General features: G+C 35.1%; 1 long non-coding RNA gene across 1 annotated transcript in view; it reads left to right on the top strand.

Moving 5' to 3' along the window:
• Positions 1-26,286, top strand: part of LOC111095350 — a 229,881-nt gene that overhangs the window by 125,207 nt on the left and 78,388 nt on the right. The window contains exon 3 of the long non-coding RNA XR_005356776.1: positions 855-924. This is a non-coding gene — a long non-coding RNA (uncharacterized LOC111095350). The remainder of the gene's footprint in view (positions 1-854; positions 925-26,286) is intronic.

Here is a 26,286-nt window from a genome sequence, read left to right as displayed (position 1 = left end):
ACTATGAGTTAAATTCAAGAAAAATAACTATATAAATTGCAAAAGGTGTTTTTTTTTTTTTTTTCTTGAGAATAGACTATGTATTTAGAAGGAAAGGAAAGTGGGGAGGGAATTATTTTGTCCTAAATTTTACATCACTATATAACTCAATCATAAAAATGTGCGTGTATGCTTTAAAAAAAAGCAAAATAAAATAAAATCAGGTCTACTGATTAGCAACCCTATCATCCTGGTTTTTATTCTAGACTTTGTACAAACGTGTACCTTATGCCTAGAATTTCATCATTTATATAAGTGCAACAAGATTTTGTCCTGCAAACCATTGCAGAAAAGTCTCCCTCTTTAACTATATAGTATTTATATTATTAATTGAAATGTTGGGGTATTTAAAAAATAGATATCTCCACTGATTCTCTTAGCACTCATATGATATGTAAATATTTAACTTTTCAGTATCTTAAATTTAAAGCTCTTAAAAAAACAGAAAGTATTTGTACAGCTTTTTTTACCCAGCACCCCAGCAGAGCTGTGTTTAATAGATGCTAGAGAGGAGATTCTATAGTAGAATTTCAAACTAGCATTCTTTGGTTATTGGAATATTGCACATTTTGATTAGCTAAGTTTTGCGATTTTTGAAAGGTTTCTCTTTAAGAAGAAAACTAGTTTAAAATGTTTTCCATGTGTTCTCACATACATAAAATACTATAAACTAAAAAAATGAGACAGACTTCAGGATGATTCTTTCTCTGTGAGTATCCTGCATTTTATAACATGATTGCTGAACTTCGTTTTCTTTAAAGCACCATTGTTCATTCACCATTCATTCAATGTTCTCCCTTTTGCTCTGAAAATAGGAAACTCAATTCCCGTGGTGCTCAATGGAACTTTTGACAATTTAATGAAGAAACCTTGAGAGTGCAGAGGGTAAGCAAAGAGATGTTTTTTTCCTTATATCAAGAAGTAGTACTGAAGTGGTAAATATGCGGTTTTATTTCTGTTCTTAGTATTGTATCCTGGCCTGACTGCCCCTAGTTTTAAATTGGGAAGCATCTCAGAGAATTCTCTGAACAATAACTATTTTGTCCATTTTCTTATGATTTGCTACCCCTATTAGATGGGAGTAGGAGGCATTCACAAGCTAGTTCAGACTGAAGTAGGATCGGTGCTTCCTACCATGCAGTTTTCTACTGTTCTTCATTTCCCTCTCCCCACCTCTATCCAGGGAAATATATTATAACCTACGGATTCACAAAGGAATTTCAAGCTGTGTTCTGTTGTATTATGCAAACATTATACAAGACACATGACCTGGGATAGACAGGGGTAGCAATACACTTTGGCCCGGTGCTTTTCCTATGATTCTATTTAAAATCATCTAATGTATCTAGTCCTCTGAGGGAGTAAAAAGGTGATCTCTATCACTCAGTAAATTAACCAAGCCAGGCTCAATTGCCTAAGAAAATCCTGAATGTGATCAAGAAAACTACATTGTGAGTCTGACCATCCAGACACACACAAAAATAATGATATTATGGTGAATGTCAAGAATGATTCTAGGACAATGTTGGATTTAAAAAAAAATAACTTGAAAACATTAAGTTAAATCAGTAATTCTCAACTGAGGTGATTTTTCCACCTCCCAAGTGACACTGGAGACATTTTTGGTTGTCATAACTAGGGGGTTCTACTGACATCTAATTCAGAGATGCTGCTAAACATACTACAACACACAGGACAGCCGCTAAACAACAAAGAATTAAGCTAGCTTAAAACGTTAAAGGGTGCCATGGGTATTATATGGAAATGTTGAATCATATACTGTACACCTAAAGTTAATATTACAGTGCTAACTGGAATTTCAATAAAAACTTTAAAAAGGTTAATCGTGCCAGAATGGAGAAACCCTGGGTAGATATTGCTGTGAACTGCATGTTTGTTGTCTCCCCAAAATTCATAATGCTGAAGCCTAATCCCTATTGCAATAGGCTTTGGTGTGGACCATGACTTTGGGGAGGTGAGTAGGTCATGAGAGGGGAGCCCTCATGAATGGGATCAGTGCCCTTTTTAGGGATAAGTGCCCTAGAGAGCTCACTGCCCCTTCCTACCCTGTGAAGTTATAGCAAAAAGACAGCCATCTGTAAATCAGAAGGCAAATTCTACCAGACACTGAATCTGCCAGCACTTTGATCATGGACTTCCTGACCTCCAGAACTATCAGAAACAAATTTCTATTTGTAAGCCACCCAGTTTATGGAATTCAGTTATAGCAGCCCAAACTGACTAAAACAGATAATAACTTTAAAATCTATTTATTGCAGAAGGCAATGATAAAACTAAAAGACTAAGAAAAATATGGTACATTATTTTATATCTTAAAATGAGATAACCATGATGTGCCATTATACTTTTAAAGGAGGCAGGAAATATATCAAATAAAATACATCTTTCAGAATCCCTGGATATTTCATCAGAAGCAGATGCTGGTCATTTCAACACTCTCAGCCCTTTCAGTAACTGTCAAGTCCAGTCTTCACTGCAGTTCTGATATTTCTAAGTTTTCCTAGAAATTTTATACATTGAAGTCAGACAGCTGGTGGAATCCGTTGTCCCATATATAGCAGCCGTGTATCTTCTGCCTCTAGCTGAAACTGATCCTTTCTAACAACTGTGTTGTAAATGCCTTCCCTGCTCAAATGTCACCTTCTTGCTGAAGCTGTCCCAATTCCCTCAGGAGAGAATTAGTCATTTTCTCTCTGGTATTCCAAGAATACTCGGTGTACATCTTATTTACAACTCTTTCCAAATAGTATCACAAAATTTTGCTTATTATTTTCCCAAAGTCGAAAGTCTATGAGTTCATCCCAGATTGAGATCACATCTTATTTTTCTTAAAACTGAGCACAGTACCTGGAACAGTGTGGATGCTTTAATAAATGTTGATGGGATGAATAAGAATGAAGACATAATTTGGGTTGTAAGATTCAGGGGGTCTTAATTTGAACTTTTAGACTCAATGATACTGAATATGACGCTAAGCCTCACCCATCCAAATCTTGCCTAAATAATATATAAAACAGATCACAAGTTACACTCTCTTCAGATTTTAGTATCAGAGATGTAAAGAGTACACAGTGTTTGAGTGGGCATTAAAAGAGACCATTAAATAGCAGTCAGTGTACATGCAGAGACAGGAAAGAAGGAAGGAAGGAGGGAGGTGGTGGGGGTGGGAAGATTAGTTCCCAAAAAGCCACCCAGGCATGTAACTGTTTATCATTTTCCACCTTAACAGCCCTAGATGCTAGCCTAGTAAAACAGGCTTCAAAGCAGAGAACAACTACAGACTGAACTCTCTCTCTCTTTTTATTTTTTTTTACTCCAAAGAGAATCTGAGTATTACTTGAAAAACTATCGAAACCAGTGGACTTCAAACAGAGCTACATGTGTCCTAATGGTTCATGTAAACAACAGATGGTTTTAACAAAATCAATTCTAGATCTTCAAGTCCCATATGTCCTCTTTCTAAAAGTGAGGTTCCAGGCCTTGTCCTTGCCCTTGTTCATATTCACAGTAGCTCTTTTTCCACTTTACAAAAGAGAAGCAGACATCTCACTCACTCAAAATCGTATCACGGTATAAATCAGGTGTAGTAAATCAAGGGTAGTATTACCTAAAGGAGGGTAAAACCTGCCAGAAGGACAAACTAAATGACAATTTAAATATTAGTCTTTGTACAACTTCTTGGATTAAAGCACCATAATCATATGGTAGAGTTTCATGCCTTTTCCTAGTTTATACATATTTTATTTAAGAGTAAAGTGCAGCAGTAGAAATGAGGTAGGGATCTTCTGAGTTCAGATACTGTGTGGAATGGAGTAAAGACAATTTCTATTTAATGTCACTGGTCACTGACTCTTCTACAGCTGACAAAGAGAGTCCTATGGGAGCAATGCAAAGATAGATTCCATATGAAATATTGAAAGTGCCAGAATCTTATTTCATCCAGGCAGAAAAGCACATAGCAAAAGTCCATCCTTATGAACTCCCTTTCTTAGATTCACAATGATCAAAATGTGTACAAAGTAACCTGTGAATTGCCTATCTCGTTGCAGAGTGCACTGGCACAGCATTTTGACAATTCTCAGCACTGTGAAAAAGCTTAGTGATTACCCTCATTTACCCTTGTTGAAATCAGTGTGTCAATTGCATATTTTCCATAATTCTGCATTAACTTTCAAAACGTCACATATTCAGGTGAAAGAAATAGATCCTGAATAAATTGGTATTTTGATTTCTCTTGGTATTTTACTCAAATCTACAGGAAGAATTATTTTTTAACTAAAAAATTATTGAATACCAGAAATCCATATTTAGCTATTATTTAGGTTACTTTGTGTATTCCTATCACATTTTGACACATTTATATTATGCATCAAATATACTGGATTATACTGTAAATAATATACTTAGCAACAATAATTAATATATTTTTTGGGCAGCCCGGGTGGCTCAGCAGTTTAGCGCCACCTTCAGCCCAGAGCCTGATCCTGGAGATCCAGGATAGAGTCCCATGTCGGGCTCCCTGCATGGAGCCTGCTTCTCCCCCTGCCTGTGTCTCTGCCTCTCTCTCTCTCTCTCTCTCTCTCTGTGTGTGTATGTCTCTCATGAATAAATACATAAAGTCTTTAAACAACAAATATATATATATATATATATATATATATATATATATATATATATATTTATTCTTCTAAAAGCCTAATTCTTCTAGAAGCCCCATTCTTCTAAAAGCCTAATAATTCTCCTTCTCTCTCTGCTCATAACTTTTATAAAATCAGTTTAAAATGTTTTGAAAAGAAAAGCATCCATTTATGTATATATAGGCATAGGAAAAAATGTTCCCAAATGCAGTCAAATGTATAATGCTTTAATCATCAGAACAGTAGTTTCATATAATTTAGATTAATTCTTCCAGCAGAGGTGTTGATATGCTATTTCAAATCTTCCAACACCTTATTCCAGTTTCCCAAAACTACCCCAACTCTAGACTGTTTATAAACCAATGAGTCAAAATGGCACTCTGCATTTTCTTACATTTAAATGGAGAAGAAAAAGTATGGTGTGAGTCACAGTATGGTTAAAGTGTTATTTAGACTTGTTATCAAATCATTAAAGATATTTAAATTCTGTGTGGAATTTGACTAATTGCTGCATGAAAAAGTTCATTTACAGTCTTCTTCCTTGAAGCTTAGAAGTGTTTAAGAGTCTCCTTATTAATGATCTAATATAAGGTCAGAATAAAATTATCCAATATGTAAATATAGTAGTTAATTAGAGTCACAAAGAGAGTAGCCCTGTAAAAAGGAAAAGAAAGTAAAGAAGGATAAAGAGAGGAAGGAAGGAAGGAAGGAAGGAAGGAAGGAAGGAAGGAAGGAAGGAAGGAAGGAAAAGGATAATGATTTCCGTATTGAGAAGATAAGATACCCGACTCTACTTTGACCAATTGCCAGCTCGCCCAGGGCAAATGCCACCCGGTATCAGGGCTGGTGGTTCCGGGCTGTTTTGCTTGGACGATAATATGCTTTGAATTCATTGGATGTCTAAGTCCTTTCCAAATGAGAGTAAACACTAAAGCATTGATAACATAGGTTTGTAAAGAAACTAAGGATATTTGGGTCTGTTGGAAAACGTGCTTTATGCTTAATTGATTCACAAACTTGCCACCTAAAGAATTCTGGTGTAACTGTTCACAATTGGTTACTACTGTGTTTTCACTGAAGATTGAGGTTTCTGTGAATTAAAATTCTACTAAATGTAATTAAGACTGATGGAAATAAGGGAAGGAACTCTGTCTAGGTAAAAAGACCTAAGGAATGGGAACACAGTTAATGAAAGTAATTTTGTCCTGAAATGACACTGGTTGCTTGGAGAGAAAAGGCTTGGGACAAAATCTGAATACAGAGGAAAGTTATAGAAGGTTTGTGAAGCGAAATCTTTAGAAAGGAATTTTATGTGCAGTCAGGATGGACTCGGATTTAAAGAATGGCTTTTAAAAGTGCAATGGTATAAGATTGAAATTCTGCTCTCTCTCTGTGAAAAAGACAAGTTTTCTTGAATTGTAGCTCTATTTTTAATTTTTTTTAATTTTGTTTTTTTATTTAAATTCAATTAATTAAAATATAATAATGCATTATTGGTTTCAGAGGTAGAGGTCAGTGATTCATCAGTCTTATAATACCCAGTGCTCATTATATCACGTTCCCTGCTCAATTACCCCAACCCCTTCTTCCCCTCCAGCAATCCTGTTTGTTTGCTGGGATTAAGAGTCTCTATGGTTTATCTCTCTCTCTGACTTTGTCTTGTTTTGTTTTTCCCTCTTCCCCTCTGATCCCCCATTTTGTTTTTTATATTCTACGTATGAGTGAGATCATATAATTATCATTCTCTGATGAACTTATCTCACTTAGTGATAATACCCTCTAGTTCCATCCATATCATTGCGAATGGCAAGATTTCATTTTTTTGATGGCTGAGTAGTATTCCATTATATATATATATCTTCTTTATCCCTTCATCCGTTGATGGACATCTGGGTTCTTTCCATAGTTTGGCTATGGTAGACACTGTTGCTATAAACATTGGGGTGCAGGAGCCCCTTTGGATCACTACATTTGTATTTTTAGGATAAATCCTTAGTAGTGCAATTGCGGGGTTGTAGGATAGCCCTATTTCATCTTTTTGAGGAACCTCCACACTGTTTTCCAGAGTGGCTGCACCAGCTTGCATTCCCACCAATGAGTCTAAGAGGGTTCCCCTTTCTCTGCATCCTCGCCAACATCTGTCTTTTTCTGACTTCTTCATTTTAGCCATTCTGACTGGTGTGAAGGTGGTATCTCATTGTGGTTTTGATTTGTATTTCCCTGATGCCGAGTGATGAGGAACATTTTCTCATGTGTGTGTTGGCCATTTATGTCTTCTTTAGAGAAATGTCTTTCATGTCTTCTGCCCATTTCTTGATTGGATTATTTATTTTGTTCTTTGGGTGATGAGTTCAATAAGTTCTTTATAGATTTTAGATACTAGCTCTTTCTCTGATATGTCATTTACAAATATGTTCTCGCATTCTGTCAGTTGTCATTTGGTTTTGTCGACGGTTTTCTTTGCTGTGCAAAAGCTTTTTATCTTGATGAAGTCCCAACAGTTCATTTTTGCTTTTGTTTCCCTTGCCTTTGGAGAAGTGTCTAGAAAGAAGTTGCTGCGGCCGAGATCACAAAGGTTGCTGCCTGTGTTCTCTTGATAAGAAATTGTAAACAAAGTTGTTTCTCTTTTCTTTGTCCATGAAAACCAGTTTCTCTGTTTTGTGTATATCAGGTCTTTAATGACCCATAATCCTATTTAGGCATGTGCTTTAAAACTTTCAAGGTCTTAACCAACTTTCCCAAGATTTATATTGTAAACGAAGTCTCTAACTATGATCGCTTATTTGGTATGTTATGTTGTGATATAAGGTCGTCACTCCATATTTGATTTCAAAGTGTTCTGTGTCACAGAAATAATTGAATTTCCTTGTCAATTGCATCGTAATGAACTCCCAGATTGTTAACAATGCCGATTTCTGAGTTTTTGTCATTTATAATTGTTCTTATTCTCCTGCAAAATGAGTGTCATCTCCAAGAAGATTCATAAAAAAGACTTTTAGGACAAATATAGGTACTCAATATCTTTAAGATCATAAAACTGAAATGAGTAAAAATTTCCAGAACCAACTAAAGGTGTGTTCAAATTGAACAAGAATTCGTAACGTGGGACTAACAAATTGAGGAAAATAACTGTAGTTTTTGTAACTCTTATTTGATACACTGCTGGTTCTCTAATGTTTAGTCTTCCAGATTAAGGAAACGTTCTCTTAAGGTATCAATGACTTACAGAAATATGATTAAGTATTCATTGGTAAACAAATTCAAGGAGTTAACTTTTCTCTACCTGAACCTTTAAAATTCAAAAGTTCTCAGTAAGTATTCTTTCTTCCATGGCAACTACAGTCATTTGCATAAGTTCAATAAGAATCTGTTTTGCTTGTAACAGGGCACCATTAAAAACAGTGGTGGTTCTACTAAAGCTGTGACTGGAGTGTCTTATTTGAGTGTGACATACATAGACTCCGATATGACTAAACAGCTTTAAGGAATTGAGCTTGACCTTGTGTGACATGGAAGCATAAAGCCTCTTGGAAATGCTGGCCTGGTGCCTTGCTTACAGAGTTCCCAGGAGCCTTACTGGGTGAGTAAAGAATGTCACTCCCTGGCAGGTGTACATGTGGAGGCCGAGAAAATTAAGGCCATTCCACCTCAAGTTTAGCGTTAGCGCAAGTATAGCCATCTCAGGCCCCTGTGAATAAGAGCTGAACTTTACAGGAAAAACCTCAGAACTCCCTTGACAGAGAGTCCCATAACAGAACGAAGAACAGAGCTTAATGCCCTTGACAGAAAATCCCATATCAGAATGAAAACAGAGCTTAAGAAATTCCTCCACCCCTTCTGAAAATCCCCTAGACCAGCCCATAAAAACCCAGCTGTAACCCCCCTCGGGGTTCAAGTCCCTGCTCTGCTGTGTTGGGTATACTTGGAGAAATCCGAGAAACTACCAAGGAGCCGACACCGATGCAAGACCATGAGGGTTTATTAGCAAGCTCGAGCTTGGGTCCAAGTATACCCAGCACAGTGGAGCAGGGACTTGGACCCCGAAGTGGGTTACAGCTGGGTATTTTATAGGCTGGTCTAGGGGATTTTCAGAAGGGATGGGGGAATTTCTCAAGTTCTGTTTACATTCTGGTATGGGGCTTAAGGGCATTGAGCTCTGTTCTCATTCTAATATGGGACTTTCTACCATGGGTGTGGGCTCTGTTGTCTTTCTGATATGGGATTATCTGCCGAGGACATTGAGGACATTCTGCAGTTTTTCCCATAAAGTTCAGCTCTTATTCACAGGGCTGTACTTGTGCTAATGCTAAACTTTAGGTGGGATGGCCTTAATTTTTCTCGGCCTCCACATATATAGCCAATAGCTATTCTTGTTGGGTTTATGTAAGTCAATAGGCCAAGTTTGTTAGAATTGGATTTGTTTTACAAACAAATTGATCTTAATTTGGCTATCTCTGGAAATAAGGGTAATTTTAGAGGGGAAATTTATGTTTCAATAACACATCCTTGCATTAAATATCTTTGCCTTAAACATCTTTGCAGAAGTTAAATGCTAGGTCTATTGTCTTTGAATGTTGTTTGCCTAATGTTGACAACTTAAGGTAAACTTCAGAGAAACTGCCACTATAGCTTATGTATACAGGAACACCTTTGTGCTTGTTGTTCTGTGGGGAAAATAACAGAACCCCATGGGCATATGACTATTTGAACAACTGGAAAATGGGATTGATTCCCCAGTTTATAACTCAACTAGCACCTTCACCAATTCTGTGTGACTGCAATGACAAAACAGTTGCCTAAAAGCTAGAGTGTACCCCATTCCATGGAGTTAATTATAGACTTGTGGAAAATGGATGGTTCCATTTTCCCTATGATTGTATCACGTGATGCATTTGGAAATGCCCTTATCTCATGAGACAAGTCTTATCCCACTTGCCAGTGATTCCTAATAATTAAGATATAATTAAGGCTAGGCATCAAATAAAGAAGGCTTCTTTTGGGGGGGTAACTTTATTATTTCTTTTTATTTAAATTCAACTAATTAACATATAGTATATTATTAGTTTCAGAGATAGAGTTCAGTGATTCATCAGTCTTATATAATAGTGCTCATTACATCATGTGCCTTCCTTAATTTCAATCACCCAGGTAACCTATCCCCCCCAACCACCTCACTTCCAGCAATCCTCAGTTTGTTGCCTAGGATTAAGAAGAGTCTCTTGAGCAGCCCCAGGGGTGGCCCAACGGTTTAGCACCTCCTTAACCCCGGGGTGTGATTCTGGAGATCTGGGATCGAGTCCCACATCAGGCTCTCTGCATGGAGCCTGCTTATCCCTCTGTCTGTGTCTCTGCCTGTCTCTCTCTGTGTCTGTCATGAATAAATAAATAAAATCTTTAAAAAAAAAAAAAAGAGTCTCTTACGGTTTGTCTCCCTCTCTAATTTCATCTTGTTTTATTTTTTCCTCTCTTCCCCCATGATCCTCCATTTTGTTTCTTAAATTCCACATATGAGTGGGATTATAGGATTATTGTCTTTCTCTGATTGAGTTATTTCACTTAGGTAATACTCTCTGGTTCGATCCATGTCATTGCAAATGATGAGATTTCATTTTTTTGGATGGCTGAGTAGTATTCCATTGTGTATATATACTACTTTTCCTTTATCCCTTCATCTGTTGATGGACATCTGGGCTTTTTCCATAGTTTGGCTATGGTGGACACTGTTGCTATAAACATCGGGGTGCAGGTGCCACTTTGGATCACTACATTTGTATTTTTGGGATAAATCCCTAGTAGTGCCATTGCGAGTTGTAGGATAGCCCTATTTTCATCTTTTTGAAGAACCTCCATACTGTTCTCCAGAGTGACTGCACCAGCTTGCATTCCCACCAACGGCTGTAAGAGGGTTCCCCTTTCTCCGCATCCTTGCCAATAACAAAGAGGGCTTCTTGGGGTTACATCCCTTAGTCATATATGTCCCAGGAACTACCTCAATAGAGGTAGTTATCAATAGATAACACATATCCTAAGCTTAGATCTGGGAATCAAATATACCTTAAGACTCTTTGCAAGACAAAAAGCTCCTCAAACCTATTTGTATGGAGTCCTGTCAGGTTCTCTTGACCATTCCAATAGTGTTAAAACTTCACAGCTTCTCCCTGTGGATCCATCTTTCCAAAATCAAGACTACTCTGGGCCCAGGTGAGGAGTCCTCCACCAAATACAACTGTGAGCTGGTTGAAGCTATATACCTATTATTCAAAGGAACTTGGATGATACACATTGGGAAGTCTAGAGGCCCATGAATCCAGGCCATTTCCAATATTTACTCTCATATACAATTATTCTATGATATTCTCTTAGAAAAACTCCCTTAATGCTTTCCTTCCAAAACTCATAGTTTCTCCTTCCTAATTCTGAGACTTCATTTTCAACCTTTTCCTTCAGGATTACCTCCAAATTTACTGGTCAGAAACCGCAACTTACCCAGAGCTGTCCCCCTTAATGTCCTTCTTTCACAACACAATTATCCCCCTTTTTTAGGCCAAACTTTGTCTTTCTCAAAGTAACATTCTTTTGGTTTCCTCCTTCTGGGACCATATAACACAGGAATGGTTTTCCTGAAAGAAAACCTGTTCATGGCTATCCTTACTCTTTCTTTCCCTTCTTAGGACCCCTGGCCTCAATACTTATACTCCTAATTATTGGTCCTTCTCTCTCTACTCTCTTTGTTAAATTTGTCTCTTCCAGAATCCAACAATTTCATATACGAATGATGGTTCAACCGGGATTCCAGCCGATACTATCCGAGGGTCCCCTCCCTAAATCCCATGGACCTGACCACCAAACAATTTCCCTTAGATCACCTATTAGTATGTTAATATAATACTATGCTCTGATCTACAAGTGCACAGAACCTCTGATAGACTGACAAGTTTAGCTGGGACATCTCTATACCCCTCATTCAGTAGGAAGAAGCTACTGAAGAGGAGACCTCTGCCCAAATGCCAAAGATTTGTCATTGTTGCTCTATCCGGGGGGAATGTAAAGCTTTGTCAGCTTATAGGCAAACAGCCTTGAGCAATGGAATATAGACAGCCCATCAAGTGACCCACCACAAAATATCCATAGGCCCTAACTGACCAATGGGCTACTTACAACTAGGCACAGTTACCAAAAAAGGGAGAATTCCGTAGTCACCATATCGTCTCATCTTCCCCCCTTAAAAACAGCCCCTACCCACTATCTCGATGCAGACAGTGCCCTCTCTGCTGTCTTGCCCACATCTCCCTTGTGGTGTATTCAATAAACTTCTGTCTCCTTTGTTCTGCCTCAGGTGAATTATTTCATCTCCCATGCCACTGGCTTCCATCTGAATGTCTCCCCATATTTGGGGCTCCTATCTGATTGAAAGACACTCCATTTGGGCACCACAGATTTTAGGTTATAAACTAGTTAAAGTCTGTGTTTTCATTTTCCTTAAACATTCTTCAAATCATTTTATACTTCTCTGTGCTCAAGGAGCATATGATAAATGTTGATTCAATATATATAGATCAATGATCTTACATATCTAATCACAGATAGTTATTTCTGTTGATCCATCACTTGGTTCATAGATTTCTTATCTATGTATCAGAACACCAACCCCTGTCATGTCAAAGGCAGCGTCTCAGTACTAAAACCTGCATAAACACAGCAAGACATATTGTGCACAGAAATTGTATACTGCTAAGATGAAGACATTATAATGAGAGCAAGGTAATGAGCAGAATAACAATTTGCCAACAGAAGACAAATTTTCTTCCCTTGGAAGCAATGCCTACTGAGAATACCAACAAGACAGTGTAATACCTCAAAATGCTTGTCTGGGATATATTTTCTTATCAAGTGGTGCATTTCTTATCATGATGAAAAAGAAAATGGATCCATGGGTAATGCTGATAAGTTAACATAGATAATGTGTTGCAGTAAACATTAATTTATCATTCCATTGCTAAGAAACAAAAGGAAATAAAATAATAAAGGAAGAAGAGAACTGTAGAAGCAGAACTCTATATATGGTATATGAAAAAGGTAAAATAAAACAGGATAATTGGCAATCAATTAAAAAGTAAAATATTTAAAATCAAGTTCTTTGATTTTGAAACAAAAGGAGGGTAGATTTAAGATTCTATTTCCTTCGGGAATTAAAGTGACTCTCATGTAAGCAAAACTTAATAGCCCTCCAAAAAGAATAAATGAGACAATTGTGTACAACTTAGTATCATATTGAAAACCTCAGTCATGAATGGAAATTCTCATTATCCAAAAAGTTTTTCCGAAATAAACTTATTAGCTTTTCTGTTAGCTAATTACTATAAACATCTTCAGTTATCTACTTTTAAAAGGAAAGTAATTAGGATGACTAGGTGGCTCAGTTAATTGAGTCAACTTTGGCTGAGACCTTGATCCAATGGTCCTGGGATGGAACCCCAGCATGGAGCCCCACTTTGGGCTCCTTGCTCAATGGGGTGCCTGCTTTTCCCTCTCCCTCTGTCTGCTGTTCTCCCTACTTATGCTTTGTCTGTATGTCAAATAAATAAAATGTCTTAAAAAAATAAAAGGGAAGTAATCTATCATCCTTTGAAATGGAAAAAAATTTTAAAATACTTTAAATGTATTTAAAATAGTATAAATAGTCCGGTAAAGTTATAGGCTACTTTATGAAGATCCAAACAAAGGGACACAAATTAGATTTACAATAATTCTAAATCAGATTGCTTTATTGTCACATACCATAAGAGCAATACAAATGCTTAACTGACACTATCATAAACAAGGTTTAACTGACACTATCATAAGTTAGATTAACCTTTATAGCCATGCTATTAATGGGAAGAATATGTACCTTGCCATCATTTTACTAATTTTGGCAATTTAATCAACATAAATAATTTCCACTAATATACCAATTATCTGTATTTTGTAATTTGTCAGTATTGTTAAAATTATCACATATTTATCATTTATTGTCTTCATCATGGGCTTAAGCATTTTAAATTTCCATTCAAATGTCACATTCGAGTTTTTGGAATAAGACATTAGAATTCTTGGGGATCCCTGGGTGGCTCAGTGGTTTAGCGCCTGCCTTGGGCCCAGGGCGCGATCCTGGAGTCCCGGGATCGAGTCCCCCGTCGGGCTCCTGGCATGGAGCCTGCTTCTCCCTCTGCATGTGTCTCTGCCTCTCTCTCTCTCTCTCTCTCTCTCTGTGTGTCTATCATAAATGAATAAATAAATCTTAAGAAAAGACATTAGAATTCTTCAAAAGATTCCACCATATGCAAAAAATGAGAACTAAATATGACTTTGTTACTTATACCAAATTAGCACAGTAAGATGTGCTCTTCCCCCATCCCCACAACTCCTACTTCACTTTCCATCTTTATGTATTTGCTTATTCTAGATATTTCATGTAAATGGAATAATATAATGTCAAAATTTAATCACAGCATTTAAAATTTGTAGAGAACCTACAGACTCTTGAGAATAAGAATGAGAATAAGAAAGCACAAAGAAGGATAAAGAAAAAAAAGAGAAAGACCACATAGCTTTGGGAGGTATCATATAATGTCAATCAAAGCAAGCTCTACATACAGATGACTTGAGTTCATTTATATTTTCATTCTTTTAATAAAAAATTTTTATGTGTTAACAGGTACCTTTAGTTCCTGTCATTTATCACTTTTCAGTTGTTTTTAGGATTTTGTTTTGTTTTTAAAAGATATATTCAAGTTATTTAAATTCTCTAGGCTTTAATTTCCTCTGCTGTAAAATGGAATTCATGTGTAAATAGAATCCATATAACATAAACAGTGCATTTTTTAAAAGATTTTATTTATTTATTCATGAGAGACACACACAGAGAGAGAGAGAGAGAGAGAGGCAGAGACACAGGCAGAGGGGAGTAGCAAGCTCTGCGCAGGGAGCCTGTTGGGGGACTCGATCCCGGGTCTCCAGGATCACACCCTGAGCTGAAGGCAGCGCTAAAATGCTGGGCCACCGGGGCTGCCCAAACAGTGAATATAGTACAAATCCAGATACACAATAAGCTCACAAGTAAATTAGTTTTACTTATTAACCAGCAAGTCAATAAGAAATACTCTTACTGCAATATTATGATTCCTCCATTCCTGAGACTTTTACTTTTTAATATGGCTAGCATTTGACATGATCTTGTCATATATAAAATAGCTCTTCTTTCTAAAGGGTTTTGAATACATTTTTTGGTTAATTTTTTGTTAATATTTTGTTTTGTTATTAATAGTACTTGTTTATGATTCAATTCTTGCCTTTCCACATTGTGTGTAAGGTATACTTTTTTTAAAAAAATGAAAATCTTACTAACTCCAAAAATCACTTTTTCAATTTAAAGTCTTCACCCAAAAAGAATTCAGAAAAATAAAAATTAATAGGGCTGAGGGGTAGGTGGAAGACCCTCGAATCAGTCATTTGACACGTTGTGTTTCATATGAAGCTTCCTTTTAAAGTCATGTAATAAAATTCTTAACAAAATCCTTGGGTAATTAATGACAAGATAAACAAAGATGATCTAAGATAATTGTTAATGCCTGATAGTTTTGAATGTGCTTCTCTTCTGAAATACATTAAAAAAAAAATCCTAAAAGTGAAATACAAAAGCGGGGGCCTGGACGCAGAGGTAGGACAGTCTATCACAGTAACCAAGAAAGGAAAGTTTTCATACGAGAAATGGTCCCACAGGAATACAATATAAGCTAGATAAGGATGGCATGTACAGCACCAACTTCAAGGAGTTTGCTTTGTGAAAACCAAATGCTGATCACAACATGATCATGCTGCCAACTCTTTGTTGCATGGTCTTTGCCTTTGGCATGTGTATGTATAATAGAAGTACTGTAAAGATTCAATTCTCCTACTGTTTTCCTCCATCTGAAAAACTATGCAACCTATTTACTTTATACATTAAATCCTCCTTTTTAATTTTTCATTTACTTCTAAATATAAAATACTACAACTTGACACTAATAAATGCAAACAGGTTATTTAGCAGTAATGTAAATAATCCAGAACAGAAATTTAATATCAAATTTTGTTATCGTCAAAAATTGTTTTTATTTCATTACTTTTTAAAATTGAGATATATAATTAACATATCATAAAATTCATCCTTTTATACTAGTCAATGGTTTTTAGTATATTTGCAGGATTGTACAACCATTACCACTATCATTTCAGAATATTTTCATCACCCCAAAAAGAAATCTTATATCCCTTATCAGTCTCTTCTATTTTCTTTCTTCCTTCAACCTGTAGCAACCCCTGATTAATTTTCTGCCCCTCCGAATTTGCTTTTTCTAAACACTTCATATAAATGGAATCATACAATAATTATCATAAAATGTAGTCACAAAAATTTAAAACCTAGAGAACCTGCAGACCCTTAAGAATATGGCAACAGAGCAAAATTAAAGAAATATATAGAAATTAAGAATGATAGAGAAATGTGATGGAGAAAGAGTAGAAAAGATTATTGGAAATGGAATACTTACTAAGATTCTTCTCAAGAATATTTAGTTCCCACCTTTTACTGAATCAGAATCTGTAAAGAGAAGGCCTGAGCATTTGTATTAAAAAAATAAAAACAAAACAAAACAAAACAAAAACGGAGAACATTTTCCTGAAGGTTATGATACTTTGCCAGATTTTGGAACCCTTGCTTTAGGCTATGTTCTGATTCATTTCTAATGCAGGTTATTCCTAGCCATTGATTAACTCAATGACACATTTGCAAGTACCTAAGCCATTCAATTATGCTATTTTGAAGAAAAGAAAAATATATAAATAAAAGACTCAAATAACAATCACAGCCTCTGCTAATGTTTTCATAACTTTTGGGCCTCTTTATGCAATGATTAATTGCTTGATTGTTTTTCTTAGACATCTACAGATGTGCATAATTAAAACTATTTGAAATGAAAACTAAATGCATATTTATTTAGCTTTCTTTGTTCTTACCTTCATTTGTTTGCATAAACAATGCTATACTTACTCATGCAAATCAATGCAAACAGAGAAATTATGCTCCTGCAAATTATTTCATTTATACTTCTAAATAGAAACATAGTTACCAACAGAAAATATTTACTTGGTAGTCCAAATGTCATGAACACTTCAATATAATTTATTACTTTATGTAAAAAATGATGAATATTAAAATTGAAGATATGACAAAAGATCAATATAGTTTCATTTCCTTTGTTTGAGTGCAATATACCAATAAGAATGCTTTATTCTATTCTACATTTCCTTCAGAAATATTTTGTCATCTATATATGCTTCAAACTTATCTCAGTAATTAAATGCTTCCATTTAAATTTTAATACGTATTTTCTTTCTTAATCTATCACTTCATATTCAACATCTCTGATATAAGATTTGTCAAATTGAGATGCCAGAAGGTTATAAAAGATGCATAATATTTATTGTTAAAACAGAAACACTGGCATAAAACTACTTAAATGAATGTGGTATAATCAGATATGTTACCACTCTCTTTGCTCCGCAAAGGCAGATTAAAATATATGCTGCACATATGATTTTTACATGGGGAAGGCAAGAGAGAAAGCAAAAAGGCAGAGTTGTATCTAGATGAGGGATTAGAGAATTTTAAAACAAGGTAACTTTGAGATTGAATGAAATGTTCATGAGCAGTATAATTTCACATAAATTCGCGTCTCAGAGCTGGCCTTAATTATCCAAATGTATAAAAGGGCATAGGACTTCTGTAAGTTTCATATTCACTCCAGCACATTTTTTTGGGGTTAAAATACACTGCCTCAAATTTCTTGCACAATTTCTTACTTGAGCATGAGATGATGTGGAGTACATTGTTCCATTTTCAAAACTTATTAAGTGCCCTAATTTTCCTTAGTTGATTTCCAATTTCTTCTAAAATTCTGAATTCTTACTCCTCATTTCATGTTAATTCCTGGGCAATCTTTGCAAGTGGGATTGGTATGCAGAATATTATGTTACAATTTGAAACTAAAGAAAGAATCGGTCAATGATATTGAAGTTCATTGGGGAAATCCTAAATTTACATCCAAATTAAAGAATAGGCATCTTTCTTTACTGGCTTACTTTTATTTTGAGAGTTACTTTAAAAAAATTTTTTTTCTGGGATCCCTGGGTGGCGCAGCGGTTTGGCGCCTGCCTTTGGCCCAGGGCGCGATCCTGGAGACCCGGGATCGAATCCCACATCAGGCTCCCGGTGCATGGAGCCTGCTTCTCCCTCTGCCTATGTCTCTGCCTCTCTCTCTCTCTCTCTCTGGGACTATCATAAATAAATAAAAATTTAAAAAAAAAAAATTTTTTTTTCTGATTAACCTCCCATTAACTCTGGCCTCTAATGCTTCAGTTACAGATTTTTCCCCCCAGGGCTCTGATTAGTAGATACTTTGCAAAACATGTAAGATGCTGTTTAAAAGTCCTGTGAATTAATCCTTTCATAAGGTAAGGAATACTTCCATTGAAATTAACCACCAGTCTTCTCGTTAATCAGTTTTATGACTTCAGATTTTCAAAGGCAGAGTTTATTTCAATCACATTTACTCTTAGAACTTTTCTTTAACCTTCTCTCTTGCCTCACTCTACTTTCTCTTGTTTTTTGTTTGTTTGTTTGTTTTCTGATAGTTTGTTTTTTAAACACTGTGAAACGGCTGATTAGCCACTTGTTACCTATAACCTCAAAATATCCAAAATAAGATTTCTCTAACTTTTTTGAGGTTACCATTCACACATGTACCTATAGAATACACCAAACACTCCTATCATTTTACTGTCAAATACTAATGTCTTAAAATAAAACTTTCATTGTGAGGGATCCCTGGGTGGCGCAGTGGTTTGGCGCCTGCCTTTGGCCCAGGGCGCGATCCTGGAGACCCGGGATTGAATCCCACATCGGGCTCCCGGTGCGTGGAGCCTGCTTCTCCTTCTGCCTGTGTCTCTGCCTCTCTCTCTCTCTCTCTCTGTGACTAACATAAATAAATAAAAAAAAAAAAAAAAAAACTTTCATTGTGGTGTCAGTTGTGTCTCACACAGTATTTACACTAGATTACTACAAGTAAATTTCCATACTTGAGCTCAAACACTTGGGTCTCTTTATAATCTTGTTCTTTTTGTATCTAAATCTAAATTATATGATTTAAAACATGTTGGTTTATCCTAAATGACACTAAATCATGCAGTATAGCAATTATGTTTGATTTGAAAACATAAATGTATCTATTCAGATGATACACATGACCCAGATCTGAGAACTGCATTTTAATCAAGTCATTACAAAGGCAAATTTAATGTTCCAGCTATAACCATGGCTCTTGTACTGGCTTCTACTTTTTTCCCCCCACTTTTTCTATGACATCGAAGATTCCAGTTATTCCCCCACACACACACCCCCAGGGAATATAATGGCTGGTTGCTTAAAGCATCTTGTTCTTGTTCTGAGGAGGTAAAAGAATTAGTTCTCTACTTAGTGATCTTGCTGTCACCATCACCATCCACTTCCTAGCTGTTGCCTGCTTATTTTTTGCTCTTATGCTATACAGATAGGAAGTGATTTAAGTTTTATTTTGCTCCTTTGGAGTCATGATGAATAATCATAAGGATGAGCCAATATGTTTTAAAAATCCAAAGGATAATAACTCTGTTGTATTCATTTTCTCAAAACAGATGTCCCCTAAAAAGCATATTTCAGTTTTGAAACTTTGGAAATATTACCCAGCATGAGATTGGTTGGATATATAATTTATAAGTCACAAGCAGTTTAAAAATCACAATAAACTCAAACTTACAAATTCAGAATAAACTGTTAATATTTATAAGATGCCATAGTGCCTCTTACTTAGATTAATATACACTGAAGCTGCATTTCTTTCTGCAACTGAAATGTAATTTATTTTACGAAGGACTGAGAACAAAAAATAATAATTCCACAGTAACAAGGGGAACAATATGAATACTTTGAATATGTCATAAGTACATACATATATGTTAATATTGAGGACAGTAAAATATATTAACAAATTTATTTGCATAAAAATGAGATGGAACTTCAGCTCTGTTTTTTATTATAAATTGGTAACCGATCAGGGAAATTCTATAGAACATTGCTTTGACTGAGTTACTACAATTATTTTTTTAACTTTTGGAGAGGTCAGGGTGATCTAATTTTGATAGAATTGTCCTATTTTTTACTATTTACACATCAATGAAAATGTTTCTATCAGTAAGCACCATTCCTCTTTTTCAAATATTTGTTTGGATTCTCTTCCTTTTTGAAAGTCTTCTTAGAGATAAGTTAGTTGATTGAGTGAAGACATCAAAAGTCAAAAGAACTGTAAATTAAGGCAACCTATGTAGTACAAGGAAAATGGACATCCAAGAATGGCTCTAGATCTAATCCTCAGTTCTGTCACTCATTTAGACAAGTTTACTTAGCTACAAAATGGAAGTTATAAATAAAACCTAATTTGAGGGTTTATGGTGAGAAACAAAGAGGGAGTGACCATACATCTAAGTTTGTACAGAAGAGTACCATTTTAACAGTTGTCTCCACATAGTATTAATAAAACCCATTTTCTACTTCAAAATGTATGGTGAAGATAATAAATTGTATGCTCAATCTACTTTACAAGACCTGGTAGGCAGTCAGTAAGTAACATCTTGCAATAAGATCAGGAAGTGTTTAGATATCATAATGAATCAAACTAAATGAAATGTCCTATTAGCTATATTAGTAACATAGAGGAAAACTTCAAAGAAAAAGACCATTTCCAGTGTAATCTAGGGATATCTTACTAATGAATCATTATGAGAAATACGAAAACCCCGAAACTAAGATGGTGAAAGGAAAAACAAACTGAAAAATATATTGCAGTGATGTATATTCCTCATGCATGAAGGTCTTGAGTTTAAAGCTTAAAAAACAAATTAATAATTAAAAATTGTCTAATATTTGAAGAGCTTAAAATGATAGCTTGAATAACAAAGTAACAGAGAATGAGTATCTTAATATCACCAGAAAAAGAAGGTAGGAGAGGTGAGAAAATATAGGGGATCAAGATATTAGAATATGCCAAATCATAGAAAACCTGAGTTTAGATTTTAATGATTCTTAAGAACAAGCATGTCCAGAGGAAGGTAATAATCATAATAATATACTCACAGTCATCATTATTATTAACAGTTATTGAATGCTTATAATATACTAGCATCTATTATAAATTCTTTGCAATTTTTAAGTCATTTACTCCTCATACCACCCCATGGGTTACGTACTATTGCTAGCAGATTGATTTACGGAGACAGAAATATAACACAGAGATTAAGGAGTTTGCCTCAAATCACACATTATTAATTGGCAGATCCAAAGTTCAAACCCTAGTAGCCAACTCCATAGGCCCCATACTTAGTAGTAATACAATACTTCCTCTGTAGTTTGGCAGATACAGGAAATGTAAAATCTGTTTTCTGTCTGCTTCAGAGTACAGTGTATATTGTACTTTGTGGAGAATGGATTGGAAATGAGCAAGCATGGCAATTAAGAACCTTTGTTGTAATTCAGGTAAGAAATAATAGTGTCCTAAATAAAGTAGTATGATGAAGAAGGAGAGAAGTTGATGGACTAAAACAACAGGCATTAGAAAGCAGTAAAGTTAATAAGACTGGATGATTAAATGAATATGGGTAGTGAGAGAGAAGGCAAAATCAAAGTGCCTCCTAGACTTTTTTCTGGGGATTTGGGATAAATGGTGATGCCAGTGGGCATGAAACATGTAAGAGAAAGAGAGAGATGTTAAGCTCAGTTTTGAACATATTGAGTTAGAGTTGTTTATTGGTCAAATAGGTGTAGTTGTCCATAAGACCATTGGATGTGTGGTTTCTGTAGCATGGAAGAGAGAGCAAAGCTAAAGTTACAGAGCTGAGCATCATATCCAGATAGTTGGTAATTGACACCATAAAATTACATAGAATTATCTAGTATGAGAAATTCATATATGAAAGCTATAGTTGAAATTGTTTGTAAAAAGAAATATGAATATTAAAAGCCTTAAAAAAATAGGGTTATCCAGAAAGAGATTTTACTAAGACCAGTGTAAACTAATAAATTTTCCAAAAGGAACTTATTCCACAGTTTGAGCCCCTAACTCTTGTGGGATTGTTTAGCATGGCGTGAAAGAAAGAACTCTTGAGACATTTTATAGTACAACTTAGTAGGTTTATTTAAATAGTACAGGGACAGGACCCACGGGAAGAAAGAACTGCATTTTTGCTGTATGAAGCTGGTGGTTAAATGGTTAGTGCTCAAGGGGGCAGAGATGTGCAGAGAGTATTAGATCATAAATGTCTTTAAATTTCTACTCATAAAACTACTTCACAAGATTTCTCTGGTGCTTATCATTCAGTTTGGTATTAACTATCAATGAGATTTCAGGCAGTTATGAGACCCTTCAAGAATGTAGCAACCAGCACATAATTGATCCTTATAAAAACTGCAGGTTATATGGGTCAGCTTTCTGGATTAAAGGTGGACATTTTACTGCTTCTATCTCTCATCACCACCATACCACACATATTCTCATCAAGAGCCATGAACAATGATTAAATTAAAAGAATATTTTAAATTTTATTCTTTTTTTAAAGTAAAGATGGTAATAAGATTGTTCAGAAAAAAGAAGAAAAAGGAAAGCAAATGGAATTCAGAAACTTAATCCACAAACTATAGAAAACAAAACTTTAAGGATTATTTATGAAATAAGAATTCAAAGAGGCACATGATTATCATTCAGGCATCAATCTCCATATCAATATGCTATCTCCTACCCTCACCCTGACAAGCCGCCCTGGCTGATATCAGCATTTGACTTCTTCAAAGAGGAAAGGTCAAATGGTGTATAAAAGTAGACTTGTTTCCTTTCTTCTCTACTTACAGATAATAGAGAATCTGTCATGGCAAAAAATCTGCAAATAAAAAAAGGCCAAAAACATGAACAGGAACCCAAAATACCAATGCGCTGATTTATTTCATTTGATTCTGAATAACAAAGCTGTTTTTCACATACATTGTGAACTTCTAAGTATTTTGCTAGGATGAAGATAAATCACCCTCTCTTTTCATATTATAAGAATGCTCTAATGCAATAAAAAATAGAGATGGTGGGGACAGCCCGGGGGGCTCAGCGGTTTAGCACAGCCTTTGGCTCAGGGCCTGATCCTGGAGACCCGTGTTCAAGTCCCACGTCCGGCTCCCTGCATGGAGCCTGCTTCTGTGGAGGCTCCTCTGCCTGTGTCTCTGCCTCTCTCTCTCTCTCTCTCATTCTGTGTCTCTCATGAATAAATAAATAAAATCTTAAAAAAAAAAATAGAGATGGTGTAACATGCTTAACTAAATTGTTTTTCTTCCCCTTTTATTCTCTGAGAAGATAGTATTTCCTACATTCATCTAGGATACAGTTTGATTTGCTATAACAAGGAAAAGTTTTGGAAATAGATTAATAAAATTTTAGAGTACCTTTTAAAATCTCCAAGTTAAAAAATTATACTGCAGCCAAATTTTTGATGTATTTCTTCATTATAAGTGAAATCTTTTGAATACATCTTATTTACGATGTTAATATTTTAAGTAACACTAATACATAGGCCAAAAGCTTATAATTTTAAGATCCCTTTTTCTAAAATTTAAAATTATATTTATCTCTAACATTAAGTCATTAAAACCAAAATTTTCAAATATGAATTATCTCCAAATTAAGAGTTCTTATTCAGCAAGTTCTCTGTATTCCTAAAAAGTCCTTCTCAGCTATCTGGTAAGTTAAGCACACGATATAAGAATAGTAACTACTCAAGATTATTATTATTATTATTTTTGTTTGTTTTTCTCAAGATTATTTTTAAGGGCTTTTATACTTATCAGTTGTGTCGGCTTAGCTAATGTCACTTGCGATTCTAAATGAAACAAACTACTGAGTAACTGAGTTTTGAAAAGAAATTTTGTTTTCCATTTCTAGTTCTTACTTTTTCTGTCATTATCATAGACTCACAGAGCAGATATTAAGAAAGATATTAAATAAAATAAAAATCTATGCAGATTCATATTGTTAATGCTAATAAGGACCAAATATGTTTAGCATCTTCCATAAAGAAACAGCCACCTGTTTTCATTCATCTAACTAAGACCACCTTGTTTGGCCAGGGTTATTGTCAAGTAACACAGATATTGTCTGCTTTTAAATTATTCCATCTCTTTGAGTGGCCCCATGGAGCTCCATGAGAATCAGCAAAGCTAGTAGAAGAGGCTGAGTACCAGTATGATAACATGTTAGAATGTTCTCACTTCCCTTGTGGTTTTCCATTATTCTTGCATTTCTCTCCCCTTCCTAAGAATGGAATATACTAAAGGATAAAAGGAAATTTCTTCTCCAAATTCAGATTCTCATGTTAAGTAAAATATTTGCCAAATTTGTAAAATTAGTCACATTTTGTGAGACTCAATTAGATAGTCCCAGGTAGTAAAATGTCCTTAGTTGCATAAAATTCAGCAAATCCTTAATAATTTATTGTCTATTTACCTGATTGACATCCTAATTCCAGTACATTCATTATTTGTTTCTCCATATTAATACCTATGCTACCTTTCTTTTCCACATTTTTATTTAAATTCTAGTTAGGTAACATTTGCCATATAGCTTCACAGATGCAACCTTTTGCACACACTGCTTGCTCTCACAAGATTTTTTTTCCTCATCCCTTTTCCTGGAGCATCTCAATTTTCCATGAAGCCTCAGAACTCTAAATGCCTTCCAAATCCATATTCATCCCCCTAGAGAAGCTCAAAGTCTCAAAGTGACCTTTTAGCCCATATTTGTTTACCAGCAACTCTGTGTCCACTCCTGTATAAGCATTGAAGATAAAGTGGTAAACAAGACAAAGCCCTGCTCTCATGAAATCCCTATTTTTGTGAAGAAGACAGAAAATATATGTAAGTAAAATGTGACTGGTAGTGATAACACCATAAAGAAAAATAAAGCAGGATTAAAGAATAAAGACAGGTGAAGAAGGCTGCTTTAGATAGGATCATCTGATTAGACCTGACAGGGTGTGGCATTTACTCAACACTTGAATAAAGTGTCCTTCTAGATACCTTCTTCAGAACTTCTCCTTATATTGTAATTAAAGTTGAAATTCTTTATATTTCATCCTTGAATTAGGTATTTTTTCAGTTAAACAAAACGGCTTTGAAAGCAAATAATAGAAAGGAAATACGTTTATATGAGGAGGCGTTTTATTTTAACTTAGGACATATTGATGTACTTTCATGTGCCAATATTATGATATTGGGCCAAAGTTCTTTGAGTATGAATTTGCTGATTAAAGTTTTAGATCATTTTTCATACACAATTTAAGTTTTAATCTCACTCAAGTGGAAGGTAGCATGGGACGGGGTGGGCTAAATGGGTGATGGGTATTAAGGAAGGCAACATCACTTTTGTGATAAGCAATGGGTGTTATATGTAGGTGATGAATCACTAAATTCTGCTCCTGAAACCAATATTATACTATATGTTATCCAACTAGAATTTAAATAAAAATGTAGAAAAGGGGTAACATGAGAAATGAAAGATATAAAATCCTAATGATACATGTATTTCATGAGTTTTATGATTTTTCTTCCTCAACTTTTGGAGGCTTTTCACCCATTCCCTAAATCAATAAAATCTAAAATCTAATATCAGTTTTATTATCAGTTATTTCCCAAACATTCTCACAGTGCTCACATATATGACAATTCTTTCATACACATATTTTTCCACCATGTAATATTAATTTAGTTATGATATTATAAAAATTAGTATTCTTTTATGAAGCTGATTATAGTACATTGGCATATGTTTTATTATTACTTAAGCTATGTCATGTTATTATATACACTATGTGTATTTTTAATTAAATTAAATTCATAGCAAGTTCAATTAGCATAAACATGACTGGGAAAAGTAGCTAGTTCTCTTGGAAAGCATACAACACTAATGGTGGTGAAAGCAGAAAAGCATCCCCAAATTACCCTAACTTTCAGGTACTATGGGCATTATTAATTAATTATATGCTACAGAAGGAATGGAGAGCATCAGTCAATGTAGTACAATTTAATTAAATATTAGGTGGCATTGCTTTAAGGGAATTTTGCCTACATTTGTAGGCAGGTGTCTATCTCTTCTATTGACCTGTGAGCCCTTTACATTGAGAGCCTGCCTTTTATTCAGATCTGAATAAATATCTAGGGCTTAGAACAGTGTGGGCATATGGGCATAGTATGCACTTAATAAATATTTGTTCAATGAAAAAAAGAATATTGAATTCTGAAACGCATGCACATTCATTTTACTTCTGCTTCTCTGTATCACTTAAGAAATTAAGTAGTTCTCACTTCAATATTTTGTCACTTACATCTTGTTGCCATACTTACTAATTCAGAATTAATTGGATAATAGTATTTGCAGTCTCCAAGTTG

The sequence above is a fragment of the Canis lupus genome, chromosome 3, assembly GCF_011100685.1.
Source record: "Canis lupus familiaris isolate Mischka breed German Shepherd chromosome 3, alternate assembly UU_Cfam_GSD_1.0, whole genome shotgun sequence".
Lineage (NCBI taxonomy): Eukaryota > Metazoa > Chordata > Mammalia > Carnivora > Canidae > Canis > Canis lupus.
The sequence above is the reverse complement of the archived record's forward strand: the minus strand, read 5'-3'. Positions and strand labels throughout refer to the sequence as shown.